The 23,686-nt window shown below is 38.2% G+C and overlaps 1 long non-coding RNA gene across 1 annotated transcript in view; it reads left to right on the top strand.

Annotated features, from left to right (window-relative positions):
- Positions 1–23,686, top strand: part of LOC122685264 — a 93,189-nt gene that overhangs the window by 64,996 nt on the left and 4,507 nt on the right. The window contains exon 5 of the long non-coding RNA XR_006338317.1: positions 21,138–21,265. This is a non-coding gene — a long non-coding RNA (uncharacterized LOC122685264). The remainder of the gene's footprint in view (positions 1–21,137; positions 21,266–23,686) is intronic.

The raw sequence follows: 23,686 nt of genomic DNA, 5'->3' as shown, positions 1-23,686 counted from the left end.
GGAAGCCCAGTAGGTGGGTGAGTAGGTGATTAGAAACGCTGCTATTTGTCATCACAGTTGTTATAGGCTCTCTCTCTCTGTGTGGATGTATTAGAAGAGTGTGAGGTTGGCCTATGAATGTAGGTTTGAAACAAAGGGAATCAGGTTTATGTCTTAGGCTCAGCAGTCTCAGGAAGCAAGATCTCTGAAACTCTTAAGACTGTGGGAATAGGTAGAGAGCAGTTACTGTGTCCAAAATGAAAGGGCTAATTAATATTTTGCCAAATGGAGTGGATGCTGGAGCACCCTAAGGCAATTACAGACTTGGAGAACAAGGCCTTTTTACAAAGAACCTTAAAGAAATCTTGTGGGATGAAACCAGGTTGGTAAAGCTACGGCAAGTTATGACATACATGGCTCCCATGTACTTGCTTAACCTCAGAGAGCAGAGTCTATGTGTGAATCCCATCACCTCAAATGCCCTATGGGTAGCCACTTTTTATACCTTTGGGTTGATAATAAAGATAGTTGAGCCAATTGTAAATATTTCCTTTTGTTATGTAGAAATAAATTTTCTAGGGGAGAAAATGCTGTAATTTAAAGAATTTCTTGCTAGCCTCTTTCTATGTTGTTGTATTGACTTTAAGACCCTGTGGCTAGAGTAATACTTCCAATGTGATATGAAATAAATATATTAAAAATGTAGTCTTCTGGGTGGCAACATATGTAACATGGCAAGAGATTAAGTCTCTTGCTCAAAGTTACAAGGCAAATTGGTGTGATGCCATCTTGTACACCGTTTATCATCAAGTCAATGGTTGGGTTTGCATTTGTGAGGATAGAGACTAAGATCAAAACTCAATAAAAGAGGACAACTGCTGGCAGAGACAAGAAGATGGCTCACAATGAAGCAGTGTGAATAGCACTGTTTTTTTTGGGTTGGCTATCAATGCTTCCTCCCAAAACTCAAAATAATGAGATGTAAGAAAACATTTAGATTATTTGATTCATAAAAAGTACTAACCGTCCTAAGATGACATTCATGAAGTGGCTTCTAAGCAGCCATTTAATTGTAAGAAATCTAGCTTATAAAATTATAACTTGAGGTGCCATTAAGGCCCAAATCCATAATAATTCTTCAAATACTGTTAAAGGTTGTTTGCATCATTTAAAAAAAGTTTTATGCATCTGTCACTGAATAATCATACACCCAGTCTCATGTAAAAATAACTGTATTTGCCAATAGTTTGCAGTTTGAGTAAAAATAAATCTCTTCAATTAGAGAAACATCTCAAAATGTTTCAATATTTGCCTGTATACATTTTATATTGCTTTTCTGACATCTATTCATGAAGTTATGCACTTAAGAAGTTTTGGCAATGTTAACCAATGCCAAATAGCATAGGTCCCTGTTCTCAATCAACTTACAGTTTAAAAAGAAAGGCAAGTAATATATTTGTGTATTAAGAAACTTTGTTAGCTATTTCTGTAAACAATATTTGCCCATTTTAGAAATATGTAAAAAATGCTATATGGCAGTGTTTTTTTCACATTTTAAAATACATATGTGGACATTTAAAAAAATGATTTCAGCCTCTGAAGCTGGCTTAAATAGTTTTTTCCACTCTAAGACTTAAAAAGGATTCTCCTGTATATTTTCAGAGTATGTTATGATTTTATTCTTACAGTTATATAATTAAACTTTCTAGAATTAATAGAGTATTAAAGAGGTTTTAAAAATGTACCCGTCTACTTTTTCTAAATGAATTTATTTATTTATGGATGTGCTGGGTCTTTGTTGCTGCACCTGGGCTTTCTCTAGTTGTGGCGAGTGGAGGCTACTCTCTAATTGGGTGCAGAGCTTCCCACTGAGGCAGCTTCTCTTGTTGCAAAACACAGCTCTAGGGCGTGTGGGCTTCGTAGCTGTGGCGCATGGGCCTGGTTGCCAAACAGCATGTGGAATCTTCCCAGACCAGGGATCGAAGCCATGTTCTCTGCATTAGCAGGCAGATTCTTAAGCACTGGACCCTCAGGGAAGCTCCCATTTATTGTTTTTTTAAGACCCCATTTATTGTTTTTTTTTCCTTTTCTTGCCTTCTTTTTAAAAAATATTTTATTGATATTGTGCTAGTTTAAGCACAACAAAATGATTTACATTTTGTCATTTACAGCAAGATGATTCAGCTTTATATATGCATGTATTATGTGTATGTGTATATCAGTTTTATACATATATGCAGCGTTATGGTGTAGTGTTTAAGAGAGCTGGGTCTGGAGCCACCCTAACTGGAATTGAATCCTAGCTCCAGAGCTAATGGTAGTGTGACCTTGCACACATTAATTAACCTCTTTGAGACTCAGTTTCTTCAGCGTAAATATATATATGTGCATATATATATATTCTGTTTCTACATTTTCTTCCCTTATAGGTTATTACAACATATTAAGTATAGTTCCCTGTGCTATACAGTAGGTCCTTCTTGGTTATCTATTTTATATAGTAGTGTATATATTTTAATCCTAAACTCTTAATTTATCCCTCCTCCACTTTCCCTTTTGGTAACCATAAGTTTGTTTCCTATGTTTATGAGTCTATTTCTGTTTTATAAATAAGTTCATTTGTATCATATTTTAAGATTCCACATAGAAGTGATATATATTTGTTTTTCTCTGTCTGGCTTACTTCACTTATTAAAGAGAATTTTTAAATGTCTAGCAGTTCATCAAGCACCATGTGGTATTTTTTCCACTTGAAACAGTCAGAATATCTTTATCTTTAGAAATTTTATTTTTATTATTTTAAATATATATCTAAAAATATAGTATTTAAACTTAATATTAATACATTTATTTTTATTATTTAAAATTAGTTTCCATTTACATACAAGTAAAAGTAAAGAGTGCATGACATGAACCACAAATATGTGTTTTTTCAAAGAATAATTAATTGCCTGGAAGTAACAAAGGGAAAATAAGGTGACAAGGGAAGGATTTTTCTCTCTTCTTGAATTCTCTCACAAGTTGAACAAATCAGGAAAAATAAAATTTCAGATCCTGAAAATTAAACACCTTCATTTTTCTTCTCTTTTTTTTTTTTTTTGGCTGCAGTGGATATATGGAGTCCTACCCCTGGACCACCAGGGAATTTCCCTTGTCTTTCAAACTAACCATTTTTGATTATTTTATTGTTGTTGTTTCCTAACCAAGACCACTTAAGAATCTTATTTAAAATTATCTTTATAGAGGCGGCATTATGGCGTAGTAAGAGAGCTGGGTCTGGAGCCACCCTAATTGGATTTGAATCCTAGCTCCACAGCTAATGGTAGTGTGACCTTATGCACATTAATTAACCTCTTTGAGACTCAGTTTCTTCAGCTGTGAAATATGGATATAATTATACTATTCTCATAGGGCTGATACAAGGATTACATTAGTATATCTAAAGTACCTTCAGTCTGGCAGATAGTAGAAACTTGATAAATAATATTATTGTTAATACAATTATTACACCAAAACAACAAAAGTTACTTTGTAGAGTAAAAAAAAATGTTTTTAGTCTTACAAAAATATTTTTATATTGTCCAAGTGAAACCAACTCATTAATTTTTTGTTTATTTCATATTCAACCAGTTATGATAACATGAAGATATAACCTGAATGTCCTCTTTATTTTTATTTCTCACATTGCACAGTTAATGCTTTAACTCATAATACTGTCTGGATATTTTTACCTGTGATGGTTTCTGCTCCTTATTCTCTCTCTTAACTTCTTAAATCCAATACTTTTTACACCTCATTTTTCTTGTTCTTATTGTTTGAACAGAGAAATAGCAAAAAGTAGAAAATACATGGATATTTGAGTTGTACTTGAACTTTAATTTGTGTATATGTAATTGATTACCTATGTTTGACTTAATGGACACAGGATTTAATTGTTCTGAGCTTGAATATCACCACCAGGTACTCAACTAAGTCAATGTGTGTTAGTAGCTCAGTCGTGTCTGACTCTTTGAAACCCTATGGACTGTAGCCCGCCAGGCTCCTCTGTCCATGGGATTCTCCAGGCAAGAATACTGGAGTGGGTTGCCATTCCCTTCTCCAGGGGAATTCCCAACCCAAGGATCAAACCCGTGTCTCCTGCATTGTGGGCAGATTCCTTACTATCTGAGCCAACTAAGTCAACAGGTCCTCTCATTTCAGTGGGTATATAAAAACAAGGAAGTCTCCTTAAAATGTAGCTTCTTGGAACTTTCAACAAGCTACCATGTAATTCTGAAGATGCTAGTCCTCAGCTCACACCTGAAGTACCAAGGCTCAGTACTTCCTGCTAAAGCAATACTTTAAACAAAAGAATAAGAACCTTCCCACTTTGGTCTCCACTGCCACCCCTCCTCACCAGGGACCAATAGCATTAAAACTTAGAGCACTTTTTATGGTGATTCCGTACTACGTTATGTCTCAGAATCCAGTTCAACATAATGTCCCATTTATATCTGCTCCATTCTACTTTGAACATTCTCAAATGCTAAGCCACTTTTTACATTATTCTATGCCATGGGTTCTCCAGCGTGCATGAGGGCTTATTAAAACACAATTTACTAGGCCCAATACTGAAAGTTCCTGATTCGGTAAGTCTGAGATAGGGTTGAAAATCTGTACTTTCAACAAGATCCTAAGCAATGCAGATGCTGCTGCTCAAGCACACACTTCAAAACCACTGTTTTGTGCAATAGTGTACATGCAAGAAAACCATAACAAAGCAAACTCATGCCGATATTCAGTGATTAAAAAAAAGAGAGAGAGAGAGAAAGTTCAAATAAATGCAGAAGAAATATTTTTCTTATTTGAATAGGTCAAACTGGAAAAGCAGGTCCTTTCAAACTTCCCAGAAGAAAAAAGAGAAGGATTGGAAAGGCAACTTCAAAGCCAAGGGTGCTCCCTGAAAAATGTACCACATACAAGCTGAGTATAGAAGTGTGAAAAAAAAAAATCTTAAAAAAGAAATCTTAACTACCCTCTGAAGCAAAAGAAACATTGGTTCATGAGATTTGTAATCCCTGCTCTTAAAACTAGCACTTGAGCAGGACCAATGTTGTGAACTGTAAAGGAAGGGAAAATATCTGATATGTAGCCACATTAAAATATTTCATAATTATTCCCTTGTTGAGACTGTTGAGATGAAGTCCTCCAGGTTTAAGTGTAACCTTTTAAGTAATACAAGATGAGGGAGAATTTTGTGACCTTCTTACCTTCCTCGAGTGTTAGGAGGACTAACATGCTAACCAAGGAGAGGCAAGCAGAGAAATTTTGTTAGGGTGGTAGGAATTCCTTTATTTGAATGTTTTGGACTGAAACAATGTCTTTAAAAATAAAATTAAGTGTTCCTGGAAAAGTTTATCCTGGGGAGGGTTTTAGGGAGTCAGTGAGTTCAGAAGTTGCCACAATTCCTAATTTGACTTTTAGAATATTTAATGTGAACATCAAGAAGCTTCTGGACTTTGAATTGTTTCTATTCCTAATGTTAACTGAATAAAAAATGAATTTGGAATGATTCACCACATCAATTAGACATTTTCTGCTTATAAAATTTCCTCTTAAATTTGAAAAAATTAAGACTTTTTTGATGAATTAACACTGTACCTTGGGAAAACATCATTTACATTTGAAAATTTGAGATTAAGTTAGCAAATAATAATGACAAGTTTTCCCTGAAACGTGTAACAGTTTTCAGGAGATATATTATAAATTTACTTTTTATAAAGTAAATAAATTGTAAGAATGTTTTCTCAAATCAATCTCCCAAGGCAAAAGAAATAAAAAGCAAAAATAAACAAATGAGACCTAAACAAACTTAAAAGCTTTTGCACAGCAAAAGAAACCATAACAAAATGAAAATATACCCCATGGAATGGGGGGAAAAGCATTTGCAAATGATCTGACTGACAAAGGGTTAATATTCAAAATATACAAATAACTCATACAACTCAAAGTATTGGGAAAAAAATCCAATTAAAAACTGAGCAGAAGACCTAAATAGACATTTCTCCAAAGAAGACAAAGATGGTAAGTGGGCACATGAAAAGATATTCAACATAGCTAGTTATTAGAGAAATGCAAATCAAAAATCACAATGAGGTACCACTTCGTATTGGTCAGAATGGTTGTTACCAAAAAGTGTACAAATAGTAAATGCTGGAGAGGGTATGGAAAAAAGGGGAAACACTTGCACTCTGTTGGGAATGTAAATTGGGGCAGTCATTATGGAAAACAGTATGATGATTTCTTAAAATATTAAAAATAGAGCTACCATATGATCCTGCATTCCCACTCCTGGGTATATACAAGAAAAAACAAAAACTCTAATTCGAAAAGATATATGCACCCCAGTGTTCACTGCCACACTGTTTACAATAGTCAGAACATGAAAACAACTCAAGTGCCTATCAACAGGTGATTGGCTTAAGAAGATGTGACATATATAAACTACAAAATATTGATATTACTCAACCACAACAAAGAATGAAATATTGCTATTTGCAGTAGCATGGATAGATCTATAGAATATTATGTTTAGTGAAGCAAGTCAGACAAAGACAGATATTATACGATACCTCTTATATGTGAAATCTAAAAAACAGTGCAAATGAATCTATATACAAAACAGAAACAGACCCACAGACAAAGAAAACAAATTTATGGTTGCAAGAGTGGAAAGGGAGGAGAGCAAACATCTTCATTTGTAAATGCAGGAAACATTGCACACACCATGGATTCTCACATTCCAGTTTCTAGAATGTAACCATACGTCAAGTAACCATACATAGCTACAAGGGAGGCTGAGATATTTAATAGATGATCTCTAGCTAGACATCAGGAGAAGGCAATGGCACCCCACTCCAGTACTCTTGCCTGGAAAATCCCATGGACAGAGGAGCCTGGTAGGCTGCAGTCCATAGGGTCGCTAAGAGTCGGACACGACTGAGCAAATTCACTTTCACTTTTCACTTTCATGCATTGGAGAAGGAAATGGTAACCCACTCCAGTGTTCTTGCCTGGAGAATCCCAGGGACGGGGGAGCCTGGTGGGCTGCCGTCTATGGGGTCACACAGAGTCGGACATGACTGAAGCGACTTAGCAGCAGCAGCAGCAGCTAGACATCAATGTGTTTTAAACCATTTAAAAATGGGATTTAAGCTATTTTCCTAGAGATGCTTTTCAAATGGAGAAATCGTTGCTTTGCCCCTAAATTCTGCGCGTTTGCCCTTTATGCACCAGAGGCTTTATATAGCATATCTGGGAACTGAGAAAAAAATTTTTTGCCAAGTGAATAGTTGCTATCCTAGGAAGCTGGGACTGTGTTAATTTTCTCCACCAAAGATATCACCTCCAGAATAGCAGCTGCAATCAGTTTAAATCAGCTTTCAATAATCCAGTAATTCTCCAAGGTCCATCTTCCCATAAGCTGACTTTCCAGATCCTTTTTCAAGAACTTCCTAGGTCTGCAAATTCAGTGGGAGATTATAAGAAGTAATGAATCCCTGAGTTCATAATGGAAATTAAGTTTCTGTTTAGCAGACACATGCTCTTTCCAGTTACAGAGATTAAGTAATACCTTGTCGGCTGCACATCTACTTTATCCTGGAGAACATTGCTATCAATTAGCCACAGCCACCAATTTCTGTAGGTCAAAACACTGGTTGACGCTCAGTCTCGGGCTGATTGTGGTCATTGTATTATCTTTTCTCTTAGGGTTAAGCGCTACCACATGGTCTTTCCCAGGACTGTGTTATTTCCATTGAAATGAGCGATCACAAGAAATGAGAGACCTTACTACAATAGCCACATTCTTCATCTTTACTTTCAGTTTGCCAAGGACAACTGAAAAATCCCATGGACAGAGGAGCTTGGAGAGCTATAATCCAAAGGGTCACAAAGAGTTGGACACGACTAAGTGGCTGAGCACGCACACACACACAGCTACCATGGAAATTCTCAACCGTTCTCTTCTTGATGAAGTTTTTAAATTTCTTATTGCCTTGATGAAAGTGAATTTCTCTGAAATCTCCTGATGGACATAGAAGGAAGATGTGGAGGTTACATACAATACATCTATCTTAAGGATCTCAATTTTCAAAACCTTTAGATTCCTTTCTTCACATAAGGCAGGGAAGTTGTGGCATCTTAACATCAAGAACAGTTGGATTTCATTGAATCCAGGCTTCAGTAGTCAGCAGAGGAAACTACTAAATGTACTTAAAACTGTTTTGGCTGGCACATTAAATTCAAAATGCTAAGTAAGTACATGCCTACAGATAAGTCTTCTGTCTGCTCTAGGAAAACACTCTCAGACACCATCCCCACACAGCTCATCATTATATTACTGATATAACTTTAAAAGATTTTCTAAGTCTTAGGGTGCATGGTCTGTCTCTTCTGAGACAAAATTATCAGTTTTCCACCTGAGCAATTCTGGGATCTATCTCTGTGGCTATAGAGGCAATGAGGGAGAATGGGGATGGGTATTAAGAAAAACTGATATCCCGTTGTGAGGCAAAAACCCAGATGGAAAGGTCTTTATGTATGAAAAGATTATTTTTCTCATACAAAGGGAGACAGGCTACTTCTTCATACACAAGAATCTCTGGATCATTTGAGGAATTGAAGTTCACACCTTCAAATGGGTCTATGCAAATATGCTCATCCTAAACCTCAGAGTCCAGCTTCTCAACCAGTGTTCTAGCCTTATCATAACAGCTGTGGTGATGCTGTGTGTTTATACAGTGCAGCAATTCTGCAACCTAAACAATCATATTTTGGGCCCAATCCTCAGGCTTGTCTGCCCTATAGTTACTAGACAGAAGGGTTTTTTTTAAGGTTACCACAGAATTACTTAGCACTCCACTAGTTCTTTGAGCTTGAAATTTAAGTCCTGTACTTATCTTTTTTTGTTTTGTTAAGCTCCCAGGATAGCAGAAATAGCCAGTCTATTCCATACTCTTTGTAATTATCATTATTGTCATTGAAACCAAATGCAAGAGCCATTTGATATCTGGCTCTTCACCCCACATCAGCATTGAGTATTTATGATGCTGTGACATTTATGCCATTACCAGCTTCTCATCGTCCTCCAGGAAGACCATGAGATCATCAAATACATTAACAAATCAGTTCTGGAACACCAAACTGAGGATCTACTTCATGTGGCTACTTCTGGGGTCCAGGACTAGATCAGGCAGAACCTCTACAGGAAACAGGATTCTCCCCAGATGATCCCATTTTAACAGTTGGCTACCTATGGATGTGTGTGCAGGTTAAAGGGAAGGTGAGGACACATAGTTATGCTAGTGATGATATTACTTCAGCAGGAAAACAGACCGCTCCTAGGACCTAGAAGCCAAGGATGAAATAAGTTCCTTGAGCCCAGAGAGAGCTAGAATTGTGATAAAGGAACCACCTGGCTGAAGTTTTGAAGTTGGAGAGATACAGCTAGTGCTGAATATATTTGCCAAGGTGTGGAAACACGAAGGAAGAATTCCTTGACTTCTCTCTCCTGGTACCCTCTGATCTCCAGCCAGTGCTTCCACTGGCTGAGCTTAATTGGAAGCCAATCAATAACTCTGGCCACAGAGTTAGGCAGGGGAAGGGAGAAATGGAACTATGAAAGTGTTCACAGGGCTGGGAATGGAGGGGAATGCAAATGGAGAACTAGCAGAAAAGGTAACTATTTCCATTGTTACCACAGTTTATCCTTTTACTATCTCTGTTTTCCACATTTTATAAAGAGGAAAAGTGAGGGTCAACATGACGAAGTAAATCGTTTAATATCACATAACTAGCAAAGGTCAAGCCAAGGATGAATCCAAGTCTGTCCAATTCATACTTATATTCCTTTCTCTTCTATATTATATCATGACAAACTTTTAGATATGAGCAATATGAGCATGGAAATGAATCCCCTTCATGGATCACAGCCTTGTCATGGTGATGCAGCTTGCATACCTCAATGAAGCTATGATCCATGCCATGTAGGGCCACCCAAGATGGATGGGTCATAGTGGATTCTAACAAAACGTGGTCTGTTGGAGAAGGGAATGGGAAACCATTCCAGTATTTTTTGCTGTGAGAACCCCATGAGCAGTATGAAAAGGCAAAAATATATGACACCAGAAGATGAGCCCCTCAGATCAGAAAGTGTCCAGTATATTATAGGGAAGAGTGGAGGGCAAATACTAATAACTCCATAAAGAATAAAGAGACTGGGCCAAAGCAGAAATGATGCTCAGTTGTGAATATGTCTGGTGGTGAAAGTAAAGTCTAATACTATAAAGAACAATATTGCATAGGAACCTGGAATGTTAGGTCCATGAATCAAGGTAAATTTGATGTGGTCAAATAGGAGATGGCAAAAGTGAACATCGACATCTTAGGAATCAATGAACTCTAATGAATGTTAATGGGTGGACTTAATTCAGATGACCATTATATTTATACTGTGGGCAAGAATCCCTTAGAAGAAATGAAGCAGCCCAAACAGTCAACAAATGAGTCCAAAATGCAGTACTTAGGTGCAAACTCAAAAACAACAGGATGATCTCAATCTGTTTTCAAGACAAACCACTCAGCATCACAGTATTGCAATGGCTAAGTCTATGCCCCAACCACTAATGCCAAAGAAGCTGAAGTCAAATAATTCTATGAAGACCTATAAGACCTTCTAGAACTAACATCAAAAAATATATATATATGGCCTCTTCATCATAGGGGTTTTGAATACAAAAGTAGTAAGTCAAGAGATACCTGGAGTAACAGGCAAGTTTGGTGTTCGAGTACAAAATGAACCAGGGCAAAGCTAACAGAGTATTTTCATGAGAAGTCACTGGTCATAGCAATCATCCCCTTCCAACAACATAAGAGATGACTCTACATATGGACATCACCAGATGGTCAACACTGAAATCAGATTGATTATATTCTTTGCAGTTGAAGATGGAGAAGCTCTATACAGTCAGCAAAAACAAGACCAGGAGCTGATTGTGGCTCAGATCATCAACCACTTATTGCAAAATTCAGGCTTAAATTGAAGAAAGTAGGGAAAACCACTAGGCCATTCAGGTATGACATAAATTAAATCCCTTATGATTAAACAGTAGAGGTGATGAACAGATTCAAGGGATTAGGTCTGGTTGGTAGAGTGCCTGAAGAACTATGGATGGAAGCTCATAGCATTGTACATGAGGCAGTGTTCAAGACCATCTCAACGAAAAGGAAATGCAAGAAGGCAAAGTGGTTGTCTGAGGAGGCTTTACAAATCCCCAAGAAAAGAAGAGAAGCAAAAGGCAAAGGAGAAAAGGAAAGATAGACCCAACTGAATACAGAGTTCCAGAGAATAGCAAGGAGAGGTACATATACACCATGGGATATTACTCAGCCATTAAAAAGAATTCATTTGAATCAGTCCTAATGAGATGGATGAAACTGGAGCCCCTTATACAGAGTGAAGTAAGCCAGAAAGATAAAGAACATTACAGCATACTAACACATATATATGGAATCTAGAAAGATGGTAACGATAACCCTATATGCAAAACAGAAAAAGAGACACAGAAATACAGAACAGACTTTTGAACTCTGTGGGAGAAGGTGAGGGTGGGATGTTTCAAAAGAACAGCATGCATACTATCTATGGTGAAACAGATCACCAGCCCAGGTGGGATGCATGAGACAAGTGCTCGGGCCTGGTGCACTGGGAAGACCCAGAGGAATCGGGTGGAGAGGGAGGTGGGAGGGGGGATCGGGATGGGGAATACGTGTAAATCTATGGCTGATTCATATCAATGTATGACAAAACCCACTGAAATGTTGTGAAGTAATTAGCCTCCAACTAATAAAAATAAATAAATAAATAAATAAAATTTTTTAAAAAAAAGAAAGTTTTTATTTAACTGAACAATGCAGGGAAATAGAGGAAAACAAAAGAATGGGAAAGACTTCAAGAATGTTGGAGCTATCAAGGGAACATAGTCTTATGACCCAGATGACCACAGTGTTGTTGAGCCAGAGTGTGAAGTCAAGTGGGCCTTAGGAAGCATTACTACAAACAAAACTTGTAGAGGTGATGGAATTCCAGCTGAGCTATTTAAAATCCTAAAAGGTGATGCTGTTAAAGTGCTGCACTCATTACGTCAGCAAATTTGGAAAACTCAGCAGTGGCCACATGACTGAAAAAGGTCAGTTTTCATTATAATCCCAAAGAAGGACAATGCCAAAGAATGTTCAAACTACTGTACAATTGTGCTCATTTCACATGCTAGCAAGGTTATGCTCAAAATCCTTCAGGCTAGGCTTCAGCAATATGTGAACTGAGAACTTCAATATGTGAACTGAGATGTACAAGCTGGGTTTAGAAGAGGCAGAGGAACCAGAGATAAAATTGCCAATGTTTGATAGATCATAGAGAAACAAGGGGATTCCAGAAAAACATCTTCTGCTTCATTGACCATGCTAAAACCTTTGATTGTGTGGATCACAACAAATTATGGAAAATTCTTAGAGACGGGAATGCCAGACCATTTTATCTGCCTCCTGAGAAATCTGAGTGCAGGTCAAGAAGCAACAGTTAGAACTGAACATAGAACAACAGACTGGTTCAAAATTGGGAAAGAAGTGTGACAAGGCTTATATTGTCACACTGCTTATTTAATTTCTATGCAGAGTACATCATGTAAAATGTCAGGTTGGATGAATCACAGGCTGGAATCAAGAGTGCTGGGAGAAATATCAACAACCTCAGATACGCAGATGATACCACTTAAATGGCAGAAAGTGAAGAAGAACTAAAAAGCCTCTTGATGAGAGTTAAAGGGAAGGGTAAAAAAAAGCTGGCTTAAAACTCAACATTCATAAAACTAAGATCATGGTACCTGATCCCATCACTTCATGGCAAATAGATGGGGAAACAGTGACAGATTTTATTTCTTAGGCTCCAACATCACTGCAGATGGTGTCTGCAGCCATGAAATTAGAAGAGATATCCTTCTTGGAAGGAAAGCTATGACAAACCAAGACAGCCTATTAAAAAGTAGAGACATTACTTTTCCAACAAAGGTCTATATAGTCAAAGCTATGGTTTCTCCAGTAGTCGTGTACAGATGTGAGAGCTGGACCATTTAGAAGGCTGAGTGTCAATGAATTGATGCTTTTGAATTGTGGGGTTGGAGAAGGCTCTGCAGAGTCTCTTGGATTGCAAGGAGATCAAACCATTCAATCCTAAAGGAAACCAGCCCTGAATATTCATTGGATGGACTGATGCTGAAGCCGAGGCTCTGATACTTAGGCACCTGATGGGAAGAGCCGACTCATTGGGAAAGACCCTGATCCTGGCAAGAATGAAGGCAAAAGGAGAAGGAGGCAGCAGAGGATGAAATGGTTAGATAGCATCACCAACTCAATGGACATGAATCTGAGCAAACTCTGGGAGGTAGTGAAGGATGGGGGGCCTGGCATGATCAGTTCATTGGGTCGCAGAGAGTCAGACACAACTTAGTGACTACACAAGAACAACAAATGAAAATGAAGAGATTGAAAGTGATGGGGCCAAAATGGGGGAAAGGGCACCAAAAAAAAAAAAAAAAAACCCTGCATTTTTTGACATGCTTGAACATGAAATTTTAAAGATGCTTGTTTTCTTAAGAGAACTTATCACAGTCTGAGATTACTTCCTTCTTTACAAGTTTGTCATCTGTTTCACTTACTGGAATATAAGGCCCATAAGGACAAGTATTTTGTTTGTCCTTTTTATTGCTGTATTCCTCTGCCAAGATCAGTACACAACATCTGTAGATGCTCAAAGAATATTTGTTGAATGAAAAAGTAAATAAATGAATAAATGAGTGGGTCAGGATACAAGCATATTCCTCTGGAAAATGGGAACTCAGAATCTTATCCTGAAATTTCAAATTTGCAAGTAGTCATGAATACCAATCAATGTTTGCTGAATATTTTCAGGAAAGAGTTATCAACTGTATAGGCATCTATTCTCCTATTTAAATACATTGATAATTATAGTCAAACCTTTACTGAAGGCAATTCCATTCTGTTTTACCTGCAATTTTAACCTCTATAATAGCAAAGATAATATCTTAACAGCCACTTTTTAAGTACTTATTAAAAAACATTATTTAACCATTTTTTCTCTGTGTAAGATAAAGCCACTGGTTCCTTCAGCTTTTCTTCATGTAATGTAAGCTAGTTTCTAGTTATGTTACGCTTCTGCATGCCCTCTCCTCTGCACAGACCAGTCTTTCAACAGTTGTTTTTTTAAATGTTAAAACTTGATAATGATAACATGAACTTAATACAATATCCCATATGTTGACTGGCTTATTAAGAGCAAAACTGCCTCCCTTGTTTTCAGAAATCTCTCTCTCCTAATTAACGTGTGAGTAAAAACTATTTTCCTTTGCAGCCTCATCGTGTTGTTGATGCAAACCGAACAACCAAGGAACTAAACCCACAGAACTAAAATCATAAAGTCAGCAGGATTTTGTCATTGCCAGCTTTGCTTACACTTTTAAAATTTCAGGTTTAGGATGATGGTGATCCATTTAACTGTGCTATTCTCTAAGACTCACTGGGTGCTGGTCTCAGATTCCAGTCTATTCAGTCTCAACAGGCTCACCATGGGTATCCCCAGAGTTTATTTATCCTATGTACCTAGCACCCATATTTTCTTATACATTTTTCCTTTTCTTATTTCCTTTTGTTAAAAAACTGCCTTTTCAACAACTTGTCTAACTCTATGCTTTACCTAAAACCCAGTGAGGTAAATGGAATAAAGCAAAGTCATTGCAACATCCAAGGATGTACTCAGACTTGAGAAGTATAATTATATTTGAGTGAATGTGAGAGAATAACAAATGTTTGTATAAATGTGTGCCCATCTGTGTGAATTGGCTGGGAAATCCTATGTTTATCTACAATTGGTATTGTAACGTGGGGTTGATAAAATGTATGTAAATAATTTTCTTAAATAAAAATGTCAGTTAAAAAAAGTGGTACCCTTTGTAATATGTAACACCAATGGCAAGTTATACCTGGCTAATGTACAGCCTGCGGTAGTGTCAAGAAGCAATGGGACAGGGACTTCCCTGGTGGTCCAATGGTTGGGAATCTGTCTGCTGATGCAGGGGACATGAGTTTGATCCCTGGTCCAGGAAGATCCCACATGCCTGGGAGTAACCAAGCCAGTGTTCCACAACTCCTGAGCCCAGCACTCTAGAACCCCGGGAACCACAACTACTGACCCCACGTGCCCTAGAGTCCATGACCCACAGCAGGAGAAGCCACAGCAATGAGAAGTCAGCATACAGCAACTAGAGAGTGGCCCCTGCTTGCCGCAACTAGAGAAAGTCCATGTGCAGCAACGAAGACCTCCCCCGCCCAAATAAAAATAAAGAAGAAACAGTGGGACATTCTACCCAATCATATCCCTTCCCATTGGTCACTATGGTAGTGAAAGTTCGCTCAGTCGTGCCCGACTCTTTGCAACCCCATGGACTATAGCCCACAAGGCTCCTCTGTCCATGGGATTCTCCAGGCAAGAACACTGGAGCGGGTAGCCGTTCCCTTCTCTAGGGATTCTTCCCAACCCAGAGATCAAACCTGGGTCTTCCACATTGCACGTGGATTCTTTACCATCTGAGCCACCAGGAAAGCCCTTTACCTCTACACTATGGAAGAGTTCATGATTTTTCTCAAGTTCCCCTCCCGCCATCTGTCTGGAGGTGCAGAAGCAGTGGTGGAGGGTATTTTCCAACTTCACTGATGTTGAGGTTGACCATGTGAAGTTTTAGGCCAACAGATTTGGAATTCTGAGTCAAAGTCTTCAGAAGAGACATCACATATTTCTTCCTGCCTTCTTGGCCTCCTGGGAGTCCCTATGAGGAGACTGGCTTGGGTAGCTCCTGGTCCCATTAGTGTGCAAACATGATCATTGCCACCTGTAGCCAACCTGAAACTTGGGACCAACCCAACCAATCTAAATTCTGTAGCAGAGCCACCCCAGAAAAGCCATAGACCTGAAGAAGAAAACTAAGCTCTGGTGACTACAAGGCACTTAACTTATTTGAGTGGTTTGTTAATGCAACATTATAGTAACTACAGCTGATTTACACGGCTACATTAAATTTGGGGTTTGTTAATACAACATTATAGTAATTATAGCTGATTTACACGGCTACATTAAATTTGGGGTTTGTTAATACAACATTATAGTAACTATAGCTGATTTACATGGCTACATTAAATTTGGGGGGAAATAAGTATCAAAAGAAGATACAAGAAAAAACAAAGTTAAGGGTAAGGTCAGGAAAGGAGCACAACCTTTTTCAACACTGAGAAAGAAATGAAAGTCTTTTTAAAAAAGAACTCATTTGAACCAGTTCTAATGAGGTGGATTAAACTGGAGCCCATGATACAGAGTGAAGTAAGCCAGAAAGATAAAGGCCAATACAGTATACTAACACATATATTTGGAATTTTAAAAGATGGTAATGATAACCCTATATGCAAGGCAGAAAAAGAGACACAGATGTACAGAACAGACTTTTAGACTCTGTGGGAGAAGGCGAGGGTGGGATGTTCTGAGAGAATAGCATTGAAACAAGTATACTATCAAGGGTGAAACAGAACACCAGCCCAGGTTGGATGCATGAGACAAGTGCTCAGGGCTGGTGCACTGGGAAGACCCAGAGGGATGGGGTGGAGAGGGAGGCGGGAGGGGGGATCGGAATGGGGAACACATGTAAATCCATGGCTGATTCATGTCAATGTATGGCAAAACCCACTACAATATTGTAAAGTAATTAGCCTCCAACTAATAAAAATAAATGGGAAAAAAGTAAAAAAATAAAAAGAACCACAATCCCCTTTGCCTTCAATTCCTGGCCTCCTCTCAGGCAATGGGTTAAATGAATTATCTTGACATATTAAAATTTTAGTTTTTAGGGATCTACTAATGTGAGTAGTGAATAAAAGATATCTAGAAGCAAAGGAACAGTTTACGTTTCTTTTTTTAAAAAAGTATAAATTGGAGGATGGAAGGTAGGAACAGATGGTCTGTGGTTCAGTTTACATGAATCACCCTTTCCAATGAAATCCTGTGTGCATCTCAATTAGGTTTAAATGTTAGCGATGCATTTATAGGGTACAATATGTCTGTTTTTGATATCCTAATCACGCGCCATGGAAAAGATAATATGGACTTGGAAAAAGCTAAAAGGAAAAGACAATTTTCTTCTCTTTGGGCAGGGGGAGGGGAGGGACAAGGTTTCTACATCCTGCAAGTGAGCTGAAGCTTTGTTTTAGGTGTCTTTTGCTCCTGTCCTGCTATGAGAACCTGAATGAAAAATCTGATCCACTATTTTTAAACCTGGGGAAATTAGAAAGTTACTCTTCAATGCTTTTATGGATATATAACTAATGAGAAATAGACCTAGCTACATTCTTTAGCTTCTGCCACCTCCCAAGAGTGGTGCCTCTAATTTAGCATGACCTGCTGTCAGTTCAGGAAATTTCCACCCTGAGATTTTCCTAGCCGAGTCAGAATCAGTCACAGTCAGAAACAGATAAAGATTGTTTTTATGAGAGTGCCTGAAACAGCACTTAAATTCTATCTTTAAAAGTTGCAAAGGTCTTGGCTAATGATTTTCCATAGTGTCATTTTAAAACTATTTTGGCATGCTCTGTGAATAGTACATACATTTACCGTTCAAAAATTAATAAAAAAGGCATTATATTTCTTGGAACAGAGTATCTTTGAGAAAGCAAAAACCCACCCCAGTACACTGCTGTTATCCAGCTGGTTAGGGGTGACAGACATAGGCCTGAGTAGACCTTGGTCTGGCAGTAGATTAAGAGTGAGAGAGGAATTTGGAACAGGCTGGGTCTCAGGCAAAATGATTCTGTGATGTGGGTTCCAGGTGGAAGTAACTTAAGGTGGGTTTTGGAAATGTCTCCGCTCCTTTTCCGCAGCTGAGTTAACTGTATAGTCTCCAAAGACATTCTTTTTGGGCAGGCTTACTATAAGGAAATTTCCAATATCCTTGCATCCTCTTTTCTTTTTTTTTTTTCCCTTGAATTCTGTAAGGTTGTTCAAGAAAATTCAGTGAGGAGGCAGAGAGAATAGATTTTGGAGTTCAGGTCAGTTCAGTCGCTCAGTCATGTTCAACTCTTTGTGATCCCATGGACTACAGAACTCCAGGCTTCTCTGTCATCAGCTCCCGGAACTTACTCAAACTCGTGTCCACCGAGTCAGTGATGCCATCCAACCATCTCATCCTCTGTTGTCCCCTTCTCCTCCCGCCTTCAATCTTTCCCAGCATCAAGGTCTTTTCCAATGAGTCAGTTTTTTGCATCAGGTGGCCAAAGTATTGGAGTTTCAGCTTCAGCATCAGTCCTTCCAATGAACACCCAGGACTAATTTCCTTTACGATGGACTGGTTGGGTTGCCTTGCAGTCCAAGGAACTCTCAAGAGTCTTCTCCAACACCACAGTTCAAAAGCATCAATTCTTCAGAGCTCAGCTTAGTCCAACACTCATATCCATACATGACCACTGGAAAAACCAAAGCTTTAACTAGATGGACCTTTGTTGGCAAAGTAATGTCTCTGTTTTTTAACATGCTTTCAAGGTTGGTCATAGCTTTTCTTCCAAGGAGCAAGCGTCTTTTAATTTCATGGCCACAGTCAACCATCTGCAGTGATTTTGGAGCCCCCCCAAAATAAAGTCTCTCACTATTTCCATTGTTTCCCCATCTATTTGCCATGAAGTGATGGGACCAGATGCCACGATCTTAGTTTTCTGAATGTTGAGTTTGAAGCCAACTTTTTCACTCTCCTCTTTCACTTTTATCAAGAGGCTCTTTAGTTCTTCTTCACTTCCTGCCAGAAGGGTGGTGTCATATGCATACATCTCTGAGGTTATTCATATTTCTCCCAGCAATCTTGATTCCAGCTTGTGCTTCATCCAGCCTGGCATTTCGCATGATGTACTCTGCATAGAAGTTAAATAAGCAGGGTGATGATATAAAGCCTTGAAATACTCCTTTCCCGATTTGGAACCAGCCTGTTGTTTCATGTCCAGTTCTAACTGTTGTTTCTTGACTTGCATACAGATTTCTCAGGAGGCGGGTCAGGTGGTCTGGTATTCCCATCTCTTCAACAATTTTCCACAGGTTATTGTGATCCACACAGTCAAAGGCTTTGGCGTAGTCAATGAAGCAGAAGTAGATGTTCCTCTGGAACTCTCTTTTTTTTTTTTCAATGATTCAACGAATGTTGGCAATTTGCTCTCTGGTCCCTCTGCCTTTTCTAAATCCAGCTTGAACACCTGGAAGTTCATGGTTCATGTATTGCTGAAGCCTGGCCTGGAGAATTTTGAGCATTACTTTACTAGTGTGTAAGATGAATGCAATTATGTGATAGTTTGAGCATTCTTTGGCATTGCCTTTCTTTGGGATTGCAATGAAAACTGACCTTTTCTAGTCCTATGGCCCCTGCTGAGTTTTCCAAATTTGCTGGCATATTGAGTGCAGCACTTTACAGAATCATCTTTTAGGATTTGAAATAGCTCAACTGGAATTCCATTACCTCCACTAACTTTGTTTGTAGTGATGCTTCCTAAGGCCCACTTGACTTCACATTCCAGGATGTCTGGTTCTAGGTGAGTGATCTCACCATGGTGATTATCTGGGTTGTGAAGATCTTTTTTGTATATTTCCTCTGTGTATTCTTGCCACCTCTTCTTAATATCTTGTGCTTCTGTTAAATCCATACCATTTCTGTCCTTTAATGTGCCCATCTTTGCATGAAATGTTCCCTTGGTATCTCTAATTTTCTTGAGGAGATCTCTAGTCTTTCCCATTCTATTGGTTTCCCCTATTTCTTTGTATTGATCACTGAGGAAGGCTTAGGCAAAGGAGAAAAGGAAGGGTATACCCATTTGAATGCAGATTTTGGAGATGGAGTTGCAAACGTAGGATAGATTCTTACTGTGGTCAGTTATGAACTATGAACTATGTAGAGAATATGCTAAGAAACAAGTATAAAACTATTGATTCCCTGTCACTGGCATAATGGGGACAAGGCAGAACAAGAGGAGTTTACAGGCAAGTCAAATTACAATTAAAGCAAAAGAACACAAATAGCTTTATGAAAAAATGCATGTAAGGCATATCCAACATTTGGGAGCATATACTCTATTCTGCTCACCTCATTTAACAGTGTAAAATTCTACATACTAAGTTCAAAGACATTAAACTTCAAATAAATTATTTCATAAATAAGGTCCAAAGGGCTTACTTTTAAATAGCCTGAACTGATTTATATACATTTTAATAGATCTATCCTTGGTCAGTTATTGAAATAGGAGCTAACTAAGCAAAATTAGAGTTCAGGCTCCCTTTCCTTCCTTCAGCTAATTTCTCCAGGTTTACACCCACTATGATAGACTTTGCCTGGGCTTAGTGCTAATCCTTTAATTAACCCAGAGGTTAGACATTAAACCCACTATGGTAGGGACTGAGCCAACCCTTTCACTAGAACCAGCACTTAGCACAGTACCCAGCATGTAGCTAAGACTTCATAAGTATTTGCTGAGTAAAAAGCATGAATGATTGACTGTCAGCCAGGAGTAGAGTACTGGGGTTGAGGCACTCAATGAACAATGCCTCTACACTTTGCTTGGCTCATGAACCATCTGAAAAGTAGGACAAAAGAGTAAGACAGATGGAGAAATGAAGTAGTGCATGATTAGCTGATAAAGCAGCGTATGGCTTAAAGGTGTGGGCAAATGGATTTCCTAGTATTCATCTTCCGAACTAGATAAACATATCTATAGAGGGACAAGCACCCCTGGACCACCAGACACCTTCTCCCAAAAAGATAATGGGAATAGAACAGGGCTCGTTTTTATAAGGAGAAGGAAATGGCAACTCACTGCAGTGTTCTTGCCTGGAGAATCCCAGGGACGGCAGAGCCTGGTGGGCTGCCGTCTATGGGGTCGCACAGAGTCGGACGCAACTGAAGCCACTTAGCAGCAATTTTTATAAAGATAGTTTCTTCTGGATTCACCTATTAAATAGAATCTTTTATCTCTTTAAGGAGGAATAAATAAGGGGTGGAGAAAAGCTCAGAGTATCACATTAGTGCTCATCTCCCATGTGAAAGGCAATACTGGGAGCGCCAAGGAGCTGTCTTCTCACCTTCCAACAGTGAGCACTGTTTCAGAGGTGAGTGGCGAGAAACAGAGGCACACTTGCTACATAAAGTAGTGTCCATTGGTTACTTTCAGTTTCAAGCAGCAAATGTCTTTCAAATGTCGACTTTTGATCTATAGAAATCATAAAATTTACAAATGTGTGGTCTTAGTGTTTGCCTCCACAAATTATCACTAATCAATCGATCCCTAAATAACTGAGTTAACTGTAATTTCCTAAACTGCCCTTTAAATTTAGAGACAAATTCTGAGCATATCATTGTCCTCAGTGGAGGATTCATGGAGTAAGTCACTGATGGTATTAACACATGAATCATGGGAAAAAATCCAAAGGGCAACTTAAAATGTTTTGAAGCTATCTGAGGATTTGTGAAATATGCTAGACTATAGGAAATGCTTTAGTTAATTCTGTGTGTAATGGTATTTTAACACCATAAAATACACCCAGAGAAATCCTTAAAACATGCAAATATGGATTTGTATTTCAGTTCTAAGAAAAATCTTAGTAAAGAATCTGCCCACAACACAGGAGACTCAGGTTAAATCCCTGAGTCAGGAAGATCCCCTGGAGGAGTGCATGGCAACCAACTCCAGTATTCTTGCCTGGAGAATCCCCACGGACAGAGGAGCCAAAGAGTTGGACATGACTGAACAGTTAATACTAACACTTAGAGAAAACTCAAATTTAACTGAGTTTTAGGGTCAAAAGTCTTAGAACTACTATGCAGCACATTGTTCCCATAAGAACGTAACTGAGTATTATCAGTCAAAAATTCACCCCCAAATTGTTGAGTGGCTTAAAAGTCATTGAGAACATGGTCAAAATCATTAAATTATACAGAAGAAGAAGTTTCACCTGATTTCACTTTTTATAATGGAATCTCTCTGGGTTCTAGTGAGCTAAAAACTGCTAACATTTGTCTCAAGTAGTGACAAATGATTGCAAGTTGTCAAACACAGTTAAATAAAATGAAAGGATGACAAAATTATGCCTACCTGAGTAACTTAGAAAGTAAACAGGAATGGTTTAAAAGGGGAAGGGAAAAAGTTAAATAGGTTGAAATATTGCATTAAGAGAATTAGGTTTGTCAGAGAATTGTTTTTGTTTTTGAATTGAAGCTAAATCAGTGTAAATTTCTGATAAAAATCACAGATTTGACAACAATTCATGAGTAATTTTGTTTCTAGTTTTAGCTATATTTCTTACGAAAATAAATAAACAAAATAATTTAGGCACACTCAGAGTCCAAGTTCTATGAGTTTGATTTCATATGGGACAGTCATAAACAGATATTTCTGAATAGTTTAGACCTTCTCATCCTTGCAGTGTTTCCATAATGCTTTCAAAGAGGTAATAAAATAACTTAAAAATGTATATGCCTTCATCCATTTGCAGTACTATATTACCATATATCATATGGTATATGTCCAATCATCTTTTCCAAGATAATTTTAAGCATGATTTTAATGGAGAGACATATAAGTACAGAAATGCGTGAAATATTACAGAAATAAAGCTTCACATTCCTGCATTTCCTTACCTTTTCCATCCCTCACCTTTACTTCTTGCTTTCCCAATAGTCTATTTACAAATATTTTCCTAGTCTCTCCGTGTGTGTTAACTCAGACAATTTTTACTCCAGTCTAGTGCTTTTTACACACTGTATTTCTTCTGTGATTCCTAAATTTCTAACGTGGATATTCCCCTTACCTCTGTGGTTTAATCCTCATTTTGCACATACTGAGATGATTTTTTGGGGACGGAAAGCTATATTCACGGCCACAGTGTCTATTTTCAGTCTCTCAAGGCAGGAATTCTGAAGTCATCTTCTTTCCTCTATCTTTCTTCCCCAAGTTATCTAATTTATCCACCTAGTTTATCATCAAAATAACTAACTTCTTTCCTTTAACATAGTCTCTGATACACTATATCTTCTACAGTGGGATGCACAAAAGAGAGTTGCTTTAGAGTATAAATATCTTTATACTTACATTTTAATTCCACTAGTATCACGCTAAATAGAAACTGAGTTATGACAATTTTGGTCTCAGTACTCTTTGCAAAGTTTGAAGGTAGATATATCTACCTAGTGCTGAAATAGTCATTCCTGTTCTGGATTATCAGCAGCCTGATAAAAATAGAATTATATATGTGTGTGCATGTGCTAAGTTGCTTCAGTTCTATCAGACTCTTTGAGACCCTATGGACTGTAGCCCACCAGACTCCTCTGTCCATGGGATTCTCCAGGCAAGAATACTGGAGTGGGTGTCCATGCCCTCCTCCAGGGGATTTTCCTGACCCAAGGATTGAACCCAGGTCTCATATGTCTCCTGCATTGGCAGGAGGGTTCTTTACCACTAGCGCCACTTGGGAAGCCTAGAATTATATGTGTGTGTGTGTGTGTATATATATATATATATATATATATATATC

Source organism: Cervus elaphus, chromosome 28, assembly GCF_910594005.1.
Source record: "Cervus elaphus chromosome 28, mCerEla1.1, whole genome shotgun sequence".
NCBI classification, from domain to species: domain Eukaryota; kingdom Metazoa; phylum Chordata; class Mammalia; order Artiodactyla; family Cervidae; genus Cervus; species Cervus elaphus.
Note: the sequence above shows the minus strand (reverse complement) of the source record. Positions and strands in the feature narration are given on the sequence as shown.